The sequence below is a fragment of the Microcebus murinus genome, chromosome 22 (assembly GCF_040939455.1).
Source record: "Microcebus murinus isolate Inina chromosome 22, M.murinus_Inina_mat1.0, whole genome shotgun sequence".
Taxonomy (NCBI): Eukaryota; Metazoa; Chordata; class Mammalia; order Primates; family Cheirogaleidae; genus Microcebus; species Microcebus murinus.
The window spans coordinates 20,353,850-20,367,261 of record NC_134125.1 but is presented as its reverse complement, the minus strand read 5'-3'; the positions used below and the strand labels follow the sequence as shown (position 1 = coordinate 20,367,261).

The window sequence follows — 13,412 nt, the reverse complement described above, 5'->3', positions numbered from 1 at the left end:
TTCAGCAATTCTTTTTATGTGTCGATGAAGAGCTAAGCATTTCTCTCTTCTTGCCTCTTCCCCTTGGGTGTTCATCCTGCCCCACATTCTGTCTCTCCTCTCTTGTCTCCTCGTTTCTCCACTTTGTACCCTCTCTCTCCTTTCCTTCTCCCTCCACCATGCCCACCACCCCCCCCCCCCGGTCTTACCCTCAGTTTCTCTGCTCTGTCCTCCTTATCCCTTTACTCTTCCACTCTCCCTCCTCCCCTTCCTTAGAGGTGTCCTCTTTTTGCCAGGCTTGAATCTAATTTATAGTGAAGGGATGGCAGCCTCCCCACTGCTATTTCCTTTAGGAAGCAAATAGTGAAAACTGAACTGTGTGCAGTTTTGTATAAGCCTCCCCTGTGTAGGTTCCACCCACAGTCTCAACCCCTGGGGACTGCCTGCAGTGGAGGAAGAAGCCGTCGGGCAGGCCTGCCCACCCACCTATCTGCCACCCTGGGACTGCACCAGCTGGGAGGCTGAGACCAGCCCCAAAGGCCAGGAGCTGGTGGGTGGATCCACAGGTCTGCCCCCCTCCCCAGCTCCAGTTCCTATTGTGGGCAACTACGGATGAATGATTCTTGGCCTGTGGTTCCTGAGACTGGGAATGAGATGGTTCATTGATCTTTGCTAATGGACTCTTATCCAGTGACTGGGGCTTGCTGAGTTACAAGTACTCTAGGGCTGTCACTGCTCTTGTCACCTAGAGCAAGAGGCTAAGTGGTGGTGGGAATTTAGGCTCTCATGTAAGGAAGGGAGGGGATGCCTCTGCTTTTATGCCTGTCTCCTCTTATCCCTGCAGCCCTATGAAATAGCTGCTGTTAGTATCTCCACTTCATGGTTTGGGAAATGAAGGCTCAGAGAGGTTGGGTAACTTGCCCCAGGTCACACAGCTAGTAAATGGTGGAGCTGGGATTTGAACCCAGGTCTGATAGACTCTGCAGCAGGTATGCAGAACTGTAACACTTTGCCATCAAGTCACACATTCATAGGATGGCCCAACTGGACCCAGTACTTTCCTGGTTCTGTCACGGCTGGCCGTGGGCTTTGCTCTAGGGGTTCTTTCTGGCATCTTGGTGGAAGCAAGGGGGATTGAGAATTGGCCCTGGCTTTGGTTTTTTTCCTTTTTTTCTAGGTTCTTATATTCTCTCAGGGTTGTCTTGGACAGAGATTTCCTAAGCTGTATAGTCAGGAAGTTAAGCTGCGGCGACAGATAAGCAGAAAGCAGTCACGGAACAATGATTGATGTTCACAGTGTAACTCTTGAGTAATCAAGAAAACGGTTTCAGCATCGTCCAGGTGGTGAGCGCCTGCCTGCTGCGTTCCGGCCGCTACGAACGAGGCGTCTGCAGCCACTCTGCCAGGGGTGTGGGTCATCCTCCTCTATGGAGTAGGACATCCAGGTCGGAGAAAGAAAGTGACCTGCCAAGGTCACAGGGGAAGGTAGTGGAGGGGCTGTGGCTCATACAGGCTTGGAGGGGCCCAGGACCCTTGTGCTTCCCAATGTCCATATTGGCTCTCAGAAAGAAAAAAAAAAGATTTCAGTGATGCTTCATTTCTTACTCTGTAGGAGAAGAGGTCTGTAGTACGTTGTAGAAAGATTCTACGCCAGAGAGTTTAAATTGACATGTTGGGACCTGAGGGGAGAATTAACAGTTGGATAAGAGTTCATTCCTGGTGGTCAGTGCTGGCTGGGAAACAGGGCATGACTAGCCCTTAACAGAGGCCCCTGCAAGTGGGCATAGCCCCAGGCTTGGTGGACAAGAGACTTGCCCTGCTTGGGGACAGCTGCACTCTGGCCTATTTGCAGTCAGGCTGTGTGGGGACATACAGGACATGGGGCAGGGGCGTGGGGCTAGCATGGCATTACTGCAAGGCAGCAGATGCCAGCATGGGAGAGGTGTACCGGGAGAATTTCTGAAACCTCTGCCTTTATCCCAAGCCAGGCACTCGTTATGGACAGAAGACTGCGGGAGCCAGGAGTGGGCCCAGATCAGGTCACACCTGCCAGTGAAGGCTCCACTGAGCACCTGCACTGCCTTCTGGCATCCGGGAGGTTAGTGATAGAGAAAGGAGGAGGCAGAGCAGATCTTGAGGTCTTTGCTCTCTTTTGGGGCAGTTAGTGGAAATAATGTACTTTTTTTTTTTTTTTTGAGACGGAGTCTCGCTTTGTTGCCCAGGCTAGAGTGAGTGCTGTGGCGTCAGCCTCACTCACAGCAACCTCAAACTCCTGGGCTCAAGCGACCCTCCTGCCTCAGCCTCCCGAGTAGCTGGGACTACAGGCATGCGCCACCATGCCCGGCTTATTTTTTCTATATATATTAGTTGGCCAGTTAATTTCTTTCTATTTTTAGTAGAGATGGGGTCTTGCTCTTTCTCAGGTTGGTTTTGAACTCCTGACCTTTAGCGATCCGCCCGCCTCGGCCTCCCAGAGTGCTAGGATTACAGGCGTGAGCCACCGCGCAGGGCCTACAAAGCACTCTTTATATGTATTTTTCCACGTTTGCACATCCACAGGGAAGGAAGGTGCAGTTGTCCCCATTTACAGATGAAAAGACTGAGGCATAGAGAGGTTGACTTATATCTTGTATCTTCTGGTTTCCTTCACAAACTTGTCTGGGTCCCACTGGAACTTCACAAGATTTGTCATCAAACAAATGACGGTTGAAACAGAGGCTCCAGGACTGCAGAATCCATTTCTCTGCCTCTGAGCATCGCGCCGGCAGCAGCGCCCCCTGCAGGCGGCAGCAGGCATTCCCCTCCGCGCCGGAAATGGCCGAACGCTTCCTCCAGCCTCCGAAGATTGCCGAGGGCGCTATTTCAAAGGCCCGGGCCTAGAGAAGCAGGGCGCGCCACCTTCGGATCCTATTCAACCTTCTAGGCGGCCTTAATCACCGCAGTGTCCCGTCAGTGGCGGCACCTCCAGGCCTGCCGAAAGGTGGCAGTGACCTTGACTGTTGTCTCTTCCTTTGTCCTGGGTAAGCTGGCAGCGGGGCGTTCAGAGGGTGGGGCGGTCTCCAACGGAGGGTGTGGGCTGGTGAAGGGGCATGGGTGGAGCTCTTTTCCTGGGTGGGCTGCTGGGGAAGGGGATCTGCCTTGGGGCACCCTGCCACTAGCTAGTAGCGAGGATATGGGTACATCAAGCCCTGGGCCTGTGTTCTGGCGTCTGTGTCCGTGGGCAACAGCCTGCTCCTCGCCCAGACCTCAGTTTCTGCACCTGTAAAATGGGGGCTTTTCCAAGACACTTCCACAGATGCAAAGATTGAGATTTCGTCCAGCATGTTTAGAATTCCCCACCCCCGGCAGACACCTGAGAAATGGGAGCTGGATCCGGTGAGCTGATGTGGCCGCAACGGGAGCACGTTCCCTTGCTGCATTAGCACTCCTGAGATGAAGAGCCCTAGAGGTTGGGAACAGCCACTTCCCGGTGAAGCAGGTGCTCTGCAGCCTGGCATGGTGGCAGACGTGAGACATGGCTGTGGAAGTAACTGGTAACAGTAGTTACTCCCATTTATTGAGCACGTAGTATGTGCCTGGCTTTGCACAAAGCTGGTCACATGCATTATTTTGCCTTCACAAACGTTTGGCCCAGAAAGCAGAATGGCTGAGGGGGGAAATGACAAGGGCCTCACAGTATTAATTATCCATGCCATGAGCTGGGGGCCCACTACGCCTGGGTGCTGGCCTAAGGGCATTTCACACGTCATTTATACTCCTGAAAGTGACCCTGTACTGCAGATTTTGTTATTTCCATTTTGAAGCCGAAGCTCAGGTCACTTTAAATGCCTCAGAGCACACTGTTAGTAAAAAAACTGGAACTTTTGGGTTTTTTTTTTTATTTTTTTATTATTTTTTTAATTTTTTATATATATATATATATATTTTTTTTATTTTCACAGACATCCCAGGCAGTGAGAACTTTTGGTTTTAAAAGTGCATCCTGTCTGCCTATGCGTCACTGTTAGGAATACCCCACTCTTCTCTGAGCCTCTGTTTCTCCTGTGAAATGAGAGGCTCGAACTGGAAGACCCCGGATGTTCTTTCCCTAAGGGGGCTTCTTTGATCTTTAGGAACATTGACATAATGTTGGGAGACCTGGGTGTGAAGACTGCATTTGTCCCTAATTATCTGTGACCTGGGCACGCCTTAGCCAAGTCCCCTGCATCTCCGGGCTCCAGCGATCCTGTTAGTAAAATGTAGAGACTAGACAGTCCAGTCACCAGGCTGCTTTCTGGCTGGAATATCTTATGACTGCAAATGAAGGGACATGCTGAGCTTTGGCAAGCGTGCATCCTGCTGGGGTTTCTAGTAAAGATATCCCCTTCACAGTCAGGCACCTCAGGCAAATGACCTCTCTTCTCTGTGCCTCAGTTTCTGCCTATATGAAATGAGGTGCCAATAGTACCAGCTTCCTTTGGGATTCTGTGAGAAAACATATGTAAAAAAAATAACCTAACACCATTTCTGGCCTACAAACCCCTCAGTAAACAGAACTGTTACTGCATGCCTGCACCTTTCTGGTCACCGGGGGAGTTCCTAAGCCTTGGACTCTGCCCACCCTTTGAAGATGGTTTTGGGAGAGGGGGAGAGGTAGGGTCCTGTGGGGTCAGCAGAGGATCCAGACTTGGGGACTCAGGCGGCCCCTGTCCCTGAGGCCGCTTGTGCTGGCTGCCACGCCTGAGGTGGCTTTAATGGGCATTCCAGCATGTCCCTGGCTGGCAGCAGCCCCTGGGGAGGGGCAGCGGCCAAGTGAGGACAGAGGAGTGGCGCAGGACGGCTGTATGTGCACTGTAGACCTCAGCTCAGTGCGTCCTTGGGGTTTGAGAGGAGATAACAAGTATGTGCTGTGCTTTGGGCTTTTCGCTTTTTTTTTTTTTTTTTTTTTAGAGACGGGGTCTCGCTATGTTGCCCAGGCTGGAGTGCAGTGGCTATTCACAGGCGCGATCCCACTACTGATCAGCACGGGAGTTTTGACCTGCTCCGTTTCCGACCTGGGCCGGTTCACCCCTCCTTAGGCAACCTGGTGGTCCCCTGCTCCCGGGAGGTCACCATATTGATGCCGAACTTAGTGCGGACACCCGATCGGCATAGCGCACTACAACCCAGAACTCCTGGGCTCAAGCGATCCTCCCATCTCAGCCTCCCGAGTAGCTGGGACTACAGGCGCGCGCCACCGCGTCCGGCGCTTTTTTTTCTTTTTTTGAGACAGAGTCTCACTCTGTTGCCCAGGCTAGAGTGCCGTGGCTTCAGCAACCTCAAACTCCTGGGCTCAGGTGATCCTTCTGCCTCAGCCTCCCGAGTAGTTGGGACTACAGGCATGTGCCACCATGCCTGGCTAATTTTGTATATATGTTTTTAGTTGGCCAATTAATTTCTTTCTACTTATAGTAGAGATGGAGTCTCACTCTTGCTTAGGCTGGTTTCAAACTCCTGGCCTTGAGCAATCCACCCACCTCAGCCTCCCAGAATGTTAGGGTTACAGGTGTGAGCCACTGTGCCCGGCTGCTTCAGGCTTTTCTGAAGTGTGTTCACGTCAGTCGTGTCCCTGGGACACAGCTGTATGGTATGGGACAAGTTTCTCAACCTGCAGGGCAGGGACTCAGGTGCTGGGGGCCTGTGCAAGGGGCCAGGGACCTCACAACTATGTGCAAGATTGTGTGATGACTCTCAAGAGGCATAAGACCCCAAAACGTCAAAGGAGTTCTTGATCGAGGAGTCAGAAAAGCTGGTCCCCAGACCCTATTTCTCCCTCCCTTCTCTTCTCCTGTCATCCATTTAGCAAATATTTCCTGACGCCTGTCGCAGGCCCTGCCCTGCACTGGGAATACAGCCCTGATGAAGGCAGGCTTCCAGCTCCCCTGGTCAGGAGCACCAACAAGGGGCCGATTGCATAGAGGAGCAAGTCCAGGGGCTGTGGGAGCCTCACGTTGGGGCACCCGACCCCACGTGTGGCAGAAGGCAAGCTGGGGGTCAGCACATGAGTCTTGGCTCAGTGCCTGTGGCCTTGGGCAGACCACTAGCCTCATGAGCCTCAGTTTACCCCCTTTCTTGTGAGCCCAATGGCACCACTTCTCAGAGTTGGGTGAGGATGGAGGAGGTGACAGCCCATTGGAGCCTGGCCCCTGGAGATGCTGGCTGTGTGTCGGCTCTCCTTGAGCAGGACTCCACCCAGGCTCACAGCACAGTGCTCCTTCCACTTCCTTGGAGCCAGAGGGGCTCCTGTTTGAAACAGGCCAGGGTGAAGAACTGTGGTGTGGAAGTCAGGGATCTAGCCCTGATCCCCAGGGCTCTTCCTGGCCTTGCCAGATGGCCCCAGACACATCCTAGGAGCCTTAGTTTCCCACTAACACAAAGGGGGGGGCGGGGAGTGGGCTGCCTGGTCCGTGGGCACATGCATGCGAAGAGTGGAAAGGCTGAGAAGGTGAGCATCAGGGACAGCATCCCAAAAGAGATGGCGTAGCTGAGGCCTGAAGGATTGAAACAGGTGCCACGAGAGAACTGGCGGGCTCCCTGGGCCTGGAGTGTTCCTGGTAGAACCTCAGAGTGTGATGGAGGAATTTGAGGGGCACCTGGGCTCAAGTAGGAGGGAGGGAAGGAGTGGTGTAGGGGAGAACTGTGCTTTTGCTCCAAGGCTTTCTAACGGAAGGAGTTAAGGACAAAGAGCAGGGCCCCTGGGGTCAGAAAGGCTTGGGTTTGAGTCCATTTGAGGACCCCTAGGTAAGGGTTCACCTGTCCAAGCCTCATTACTTCCAGCTGGAAAAGGTGATGGTAATCGCACCTCACTCAAAAGGCTGTTGGATATTAAGTGACTCCATTTATATGAACGATCCAGAATAGGCAAATGTATAGAGACAGAAAATAGATTAGTGGTTACCTAGAGCTGAGGGGGTGAGGGGATTGAGGGAGGATAGCTAAAGAGTATGACATTTCTTTTTGGGGTGATGCGATGTTCTGAAATTGACTGTGGTGATGGTTGCACAACTCCATGAACATGGAATTGTATACCTTAAATGGTTGCATTGTATGGTATACGAGTTATTATCTTTTTTTGTTTGTTTGCTTTATTTTTTTGAGACAGTCTCACTCTGTTGCCCGGGCTAGAGTGCTGTGGCGTCAGCCTAGCTCACAGCAAACCTCAAACTCCTGGGTTCAAGTGATCCTTCTGCCTCAGCCTCCTGAGTAGCTGGGACTACAGGCATGCACCCCCATGCCTGGCTAATTTTTTATATTTTTGGTAGAGACGGGGTCTCGCTCTTGCTCAGACTGGTCTGAAATTCCTGAGCTCAGATGATCCGCCCTTCTCGACCACAGAGTGCTAGGATTACAGGTGTGAGCCACCGTGCCTGGCCATGAATTATTATCTTAATAAAGCTGTTACCAAAAAAACAAGGGGCCAGGCACAGTGGCTCACACCTGTAATCCCAACACTTTGGGAGGCTGAGGCAGGAGGATTGCTTGAGGCCAGGAGTTTGAGACCAGCCTGAGCAAGAGTGAGATCCTGTCTCTACTAAAAATACATAAATTAGCTGGGTGTGGTGATATGTGTCTGTAGTCCCAGCTACTCAGGAGGCTGAGGCAAGAGGATCACTTGAGCCCAGGAGTTTGAGGCTGTATTGAGCTATGATGACACTGCACTCAAGCCTGGGCAACAGAGCAAGACCCTGTCTCAAAACCAAAACAAAATGAAACACACAAAAGGTAGTTGGGAGGATCAGATGAGACATAGCATGCTCCCTAAATGTTAGCTATCACTGACATTAGTTATTCCTGGCAGCCAGTCCAGCCCTCCCATTAGAGAGGGCTGATAGGCTCTAGGAGGTGGGAAAGAGGCCTGGACTGCCGCTAACTGGCTGGGGTCCCCAAGCAAAATACATAACCTCTCTGAGCCTCAGTTTTCTCGTCTGTGAAATGGGGCTAGTTTTCTGGGCCGTGGCCACCTCTCCGGACACTGTATTACTCAGATTAGACCATGGTCTTTTCCAAATACAGATACAAGGTCAGATGTGGAGAAGGGTAGGGCTTGGATGTTCCCTCTGTCTGCTCCCAGAGGGGCTGCCTTCACGCTTCCACTGACCGTTGTGTACTGAGTGTGGGTGGCATTCAAGACACCCTTCAGGGCATAGAACAGGAACCACAACTAACTGTCCTTCCTTGCCGGCCTGGAGCTCAGAGCCCAAGAGAAGGGGCACAGCACCATCTCCTGGGGCTGAGATGGCACGCCCGGCTGTGCAGGCCATCATCATTCTGGGCCTCAGTTTCCTCATCTGTAAAATGGGTGATAAATAATGCCTGCCTCATAGCATCTGTACTTGGCACACATGAACCAGCATTCTCACTGTTGTCATTAATATCATGATCACCATGATCATCAGCCTTTTGTCACCCACCTCAGCTACATTGTCATACAGTGAATCATGTCAGGGCTAGGCTGCCTTGTCTCCATCCTGGACCGTCAGCTTCTCCGGGGCAGGGCCTGAATGCCCCTTTTCAGACCCAGCCTGAGGGCCCCAAGGAGCTCTTGGCTCCCCAGCAATGCCTCCCGTCAGGCCCAGCCACAAAAGCCACGGCCACGGCCTGCTGCAGCTGCAGGCCTGACCAGGCAGGGACTGAAGCCTCCATCCTGTCCTTTCCTCCACACAGCTGCAGGGAAAGGTGACCAGGCCATCCCCCCAGCCGGCCTTTCTGGACCGTCAGTTCTCACTGCGGCTGGAGCTGGCTAAGCCCGACTCGGCATCTCCTGCCACATCCCTCCCTCTGCAGAACTGCAGCCAGGCTGGGGACACGGCCAGGGCCTTCAGTGACTGCAGCATCCCCGTCACTGTGGTGGGCAGAGGGCACGGGGGAGTGTATGCCTCCCTGTCGGGCGCTAGGCCCTGCTCCAGACCCACAGCCGCAGTGCCTGGTTTATGGCTCCCTCTGGGGTCTCTCCAGCAAAACCATCTGCAAACTACTCCTGGCCCGTTCCTTTCCGCGTCCCTGTTTGTAGGCAGGTTGTACCAGGCACCTGGGCTATCAGGGCAGGTTGTGCATTGGGAAGAAGGATAGAGTTCCATCCAGCCTTGTCATGGATGGGCTGGGCAGCCTACCGTGGCTTGTGGAGCCTCTCTGAGCCTCAGTTTCCCCATTTGTACAATGTGAATGATCTTGAAGGTATCATTACTGATATCGGTGCTTCTGATGTCCCTTCACACATGCACACACGAGTCTTGCCTGGGAACTGAGCCTCCTATGTGTCTGATGGGGGACTCAGCACCCAGGCTGGGCAGGCAAGAGAGAACTAGGACGGGTGGGTGATGGGGTGGAGGAGAGGCCCAGCTTTGGAATCCCAAAGCCTTGGCAGGACTCCCCCCTCTCCCCAGGCCAGTCCCTCGCCTCCCTGAGCCTCCGCCTCCCCATCCATAAAATAGGGAGAGTCAGACCTGAGTTATTGGAGGCAGATCCCTGTGCTGAGCACAGCTCCGGCAGGTAACAATAAATATGGGTCTCCTTTTCCCTCGAGGTCCCAAAGGCCCAAAGGATAGTTAGTGAAAAGTTTCTTTTCTCTTCTGTCCCCAGCTATCCAGGTCCTCCTCCGAGAGGCACCTGGTTTGATCTGATTCTCTGGTGTCCTGAGCAGGTTTGTATGTTCCCAGACAAACGTGGTGTGCATTATCCAGAGCCAGCTTGAAACCCAGGCCTATGAGACGCCCCGTCTCCCCCAGGGCTGCCCACAGATTGGGACAGAGTGCCTACCATGCCTTGGCAGAGATGTGGGGCCACCAGAGGCCTCCGTCCTCCCACCCTGGCCGTCCTGTGGCATCCTTGGGAATGTAGACAATAGAGATCCAGACTCTCACCGTCACCCCCTTCCCCAGGGTGACCCTCTGTAGGGTAGCCCCATGACTGAGTTTCCCTTGGGGAAGGCAGAGCGGTGGGGAGGAGGGCTGACAGGCTGGGGGTCGGGCCTCTTGGTTCACCTGTTGCTTACTTGGGAGCCCTGGGCCTGCCCAAGCCCAGTTCCCTCCTCTGAAATGGGGGTGATCGTCTCTCTCCCATTAACCTCGTGGGATTTGGGGTGCTGAGGGGAGGGCGTGCACGAGAGGGTGTTTGCATCTGCAAAGCAGAGGTCACAAGCAGACAGCGCACAGGCTGCTGTGGCCCGCAGACCAGCTGGGTTAGGCCCACAAAGGGCATTAAAAAGATTTGATTTGGAAATAGTAGTTGTGGTTGCACAACCTTTTAAATGTAATTAATGCCAATGAACTATACACTTAAAAATGGTACATTTTCTGTTAAATGTATTTTACACAATTTTTTTAAATGTGAAAAAAAAGAAAAGGATTTCAATGAGTTGCCCAATCAGAGAAACAGAGCCCGCTTGCGGGGGCATAATGGAGGTGGTTTTGAAAGCAAAACTGAAACATCCTGGCCTCTTCCCACCCTCCGGTCTCCCTGCAGTGCCTCCCACTGGCGGGACCTCACAGAGCCCGCTGGCAGAGGAGCTAGGAGATGTCATTTGCAGTTGTCAGCCCCGGAAACCAAGCAGAGCAGAGGGAGGGTAGCAAGTGTGTCCAAAATCTCACAGCAAGTGACGGATATAGTTGTCAGCATTAAATGACTGGGCAATCCAGTATAAAAATCTGGTTCATAGCTTCTCCTGAAACCCCAAAGGCTTTGGCTCCCTCTCGGCTACCCTCTTGACAGTAGATGGGTGGCGGTGGGGTGTTTGTGAAGCCATCTCTGCCTAGCTGTATTTGGGCCTTGGGCTTGGGGAGCCCTGCCGAGAGGTTCTGAGAAGCCCCTAGGCGTCGCCCATGTTCTGATCAGCACTTGGCAAGGTGTGAGGGGACCAAAAGGACAGGGATCAGAGGAAGAGAAGCCATGCGGACCCTCAGCCGGGTGGACTGAGCAGGTGGGGCCAGGGGGGCCGGCAGGGCTATCTGGGCCAGTGGGAACCATCTTCTTGTAGCTTTTGGAGGGGGATGGTTTGTTTTCGTTTTCTTTCTGAGGCAGTCAGGGCCTGTGTTCAGACCAACTCTTCCGGAAAAGCCCAGCGTGTGGTCCTGTGGCAGACTACCGTGGAGGAGGGCGTTCGGGAGCCTGGAGTTTTCCCCCAAACATCCTGAGAGGGACACAGAAGCACCTGGGTGCCCAGGGTCACACACGGAGTTTGAGGAGAGGTGTGCTTAGACCACAGGCCTCCTGGTCCCCAGGGAGCTGAGAGCACCGGCTCTGGAGTTAGTGAGACTGGGGCAAGTCCCGACTGTCGCCCAGCGACTTTGGACAAGGCCCTCAGCTCCCAGAGCCAGGTCTTGTTAGAAGGGGATGCTATCGCACCCTTGCGGGGCTGTGGGACGGCATGGCGGGGTCTGCTTAGCAGATGCCCACACAGCGCCTGGGAACCAGGGTTGTCATGGTTACTAAGAGGCCAGTCCTAGGGCTGCTGTGATGACCCGAACTGCCCTCTGACCCCTACGGAATAGAGAACCTCTGCATTCCCTCCACTGCCCTCCCTGCTCCCTCTCCGGTAACACACGAGCAGGGCTCTGTCCTCTGCAGAGATGTGCAGGAAGAAAGTCTCCTTTTTTGATGAGACAGCGATGAGGTGATGTCTGGGATTTTTATATCCCCATTGCTGAACTGGTGCCAGACATGGAGTCCAGGCTGGATTCTGTCAGCCACATTTGTCCTCTGGGTTTGCAGCCCTGGGGGGACCTTTGAGGATCCACCTTGAGACCCACCAGTTGGGAAGATGTTGACCTGGGAACGTGGGTGCAGTTTCAAGAGCCGCCAACCTCCACTGGGGACTAGCGGGGTCCTTGCGAGCCTCAAGTCTTTGCTTTTTTATTTCAGCATATTATGGGGGTACAAATTTTAAGGTTTCAAATAATGCCCTTGCCCCCCCTCCCCCCAGAAGTCTGAGCCTCAAGCATGACCATCCCCTAGACAGCACGTCTCACTCATTATGTATGTATATACCCGCCCCTCCCCCTTCCCCCCACCCAATACCCAATTAATGTAGTTGTATGTGTCCACTTAGGTGCTGCTCAGTCAATACCAATTTGCTGGTGAGTATATGTGGTGCTTGTTTTTCCATTCGTGGGATACTTCACTTAGTAGTATGGGTTCCAGCTCTATCCAAGAAAATACAAGATGTGCTATATCACCATTGTTTCTTATAGCTGAATAGTACTCCATGGTATACATATACCACATTTTATTAATCCACTCATGAATTGATGGGCACTTGGGTCGAGTCTTTTCTGTAAAAAAAAGAACTGGCCAGGTGCAGTGGCTCACGCCTGTAATCCTAGCACTCTGGGAGGCAGAGGCGGAAGGATTGCTCGAGGTCAGGAGTTCGAGATCAGCCTGAGCAAGAGCGAGACCCTGTCTCTACTATAAATAGAAAGAAATTAATTGTCCAACTAATATATATATAGAAAAAAATAATTAGCCGGGCATGGTGGCGCATGCCTGTAGTCCCAGCTACTTGGGAGGCTGAGGCAGCAGGATCGCTTGAGCCCAGGAGTTTGAGGTTGTTGTGAGCTAGGCTGATGCCACGGCACTCACTCTAGCCTGGGCAACAAAGTGAGACTCTGTCTCAAAAAAAAAAAAAAAAAAAAGAACTAATTTTTTGTTTTCTTGTTGCCAAAGTAAGAAACTCTTTGAGGGATAGAAAGTAACCCCATTTTGGGGGGTAGACAGAAGTCTGGAGAGGTTAGTTACCTTGCCTAGAGGAACCCGGTGGTGAGTGTCAGGTCACAGTCCTAATCGTATTAATCAATCCTGTTAATCCACAGAAGCCTGGGTCCTTGTTGCCATCCGGGGTCACTGGGCAACTCCATTTGCTCAATAAAAGGATCGGTGGTTTGGAGAATTTGAGATAGTTGGTGATAATACTATAGGATTATATTTAGATGAGGGGAATAATTCCTAAGAGCAACACACACATACTAAAAAAAAAAATAGTTATAAAAACATCTGAGGTATGTAGTTAAAGCCCTTGAAACCTGACCATCTAGAGGTAAGCTCTGGAACTATTTATATAGAGTCTTCTAGATTTTTCTGTGCATTTGCAGTAGATGTTAATATCATGTTGTTAAAAGGTTACACTACATTCTGTTTTACAACTTGATTTTTGCAAATAATGGTAGCTCCTGAAATGTGGAAATGGAGATTCATGACAAAATCTGTGGAAATAGACAGATTCATGACAGATCTGGTGGGGAAAGTGCCTGGTCAGGTTTTGTGCATAATTGTGTATTGTGTGTGTGAGCAAACTGTGACTCGTCGGAATCTTAGGAAAGATTCATATCCAAGCCCCTTGTTTTTCAGTTGGGGAAAGCGAGGTCAAGAGGGGAAGGGACACGGGAGGTGAGTAGGGGGCCCAGCCCCTCAGGGTGGCCTTGAGG

At 52.3% G+C, this 13,412-nt stretch overlaps 1 long non-coding RNA gene across 4 annotated transcripts in view; it reads left to right on the top strand.

Moving 5' to 3' along the window:
• Nucleotides 1-206: 206 nt before the first annotated feature.
• The window catches only part of LOC105870908 (uncharacterized), a 30,684-nt gene continuing 17,478 nt past the window's right edge, over nt 207-13,412 (top strand). For all 4 annotated transcript variants that reach the window (XR_012914274.1, XR_012914276.1, XR_012914275.1 and 1 more), the window contains exons 1-2: nt 207-2,077; nt 2,663-2,999. This is a non-coding gene — a long non-coding RNA (uncharacterized LOC105870908). The remainder of the gene's footprint in view (nt 2,078-2,662; nt 3,000-13,412) is intronic.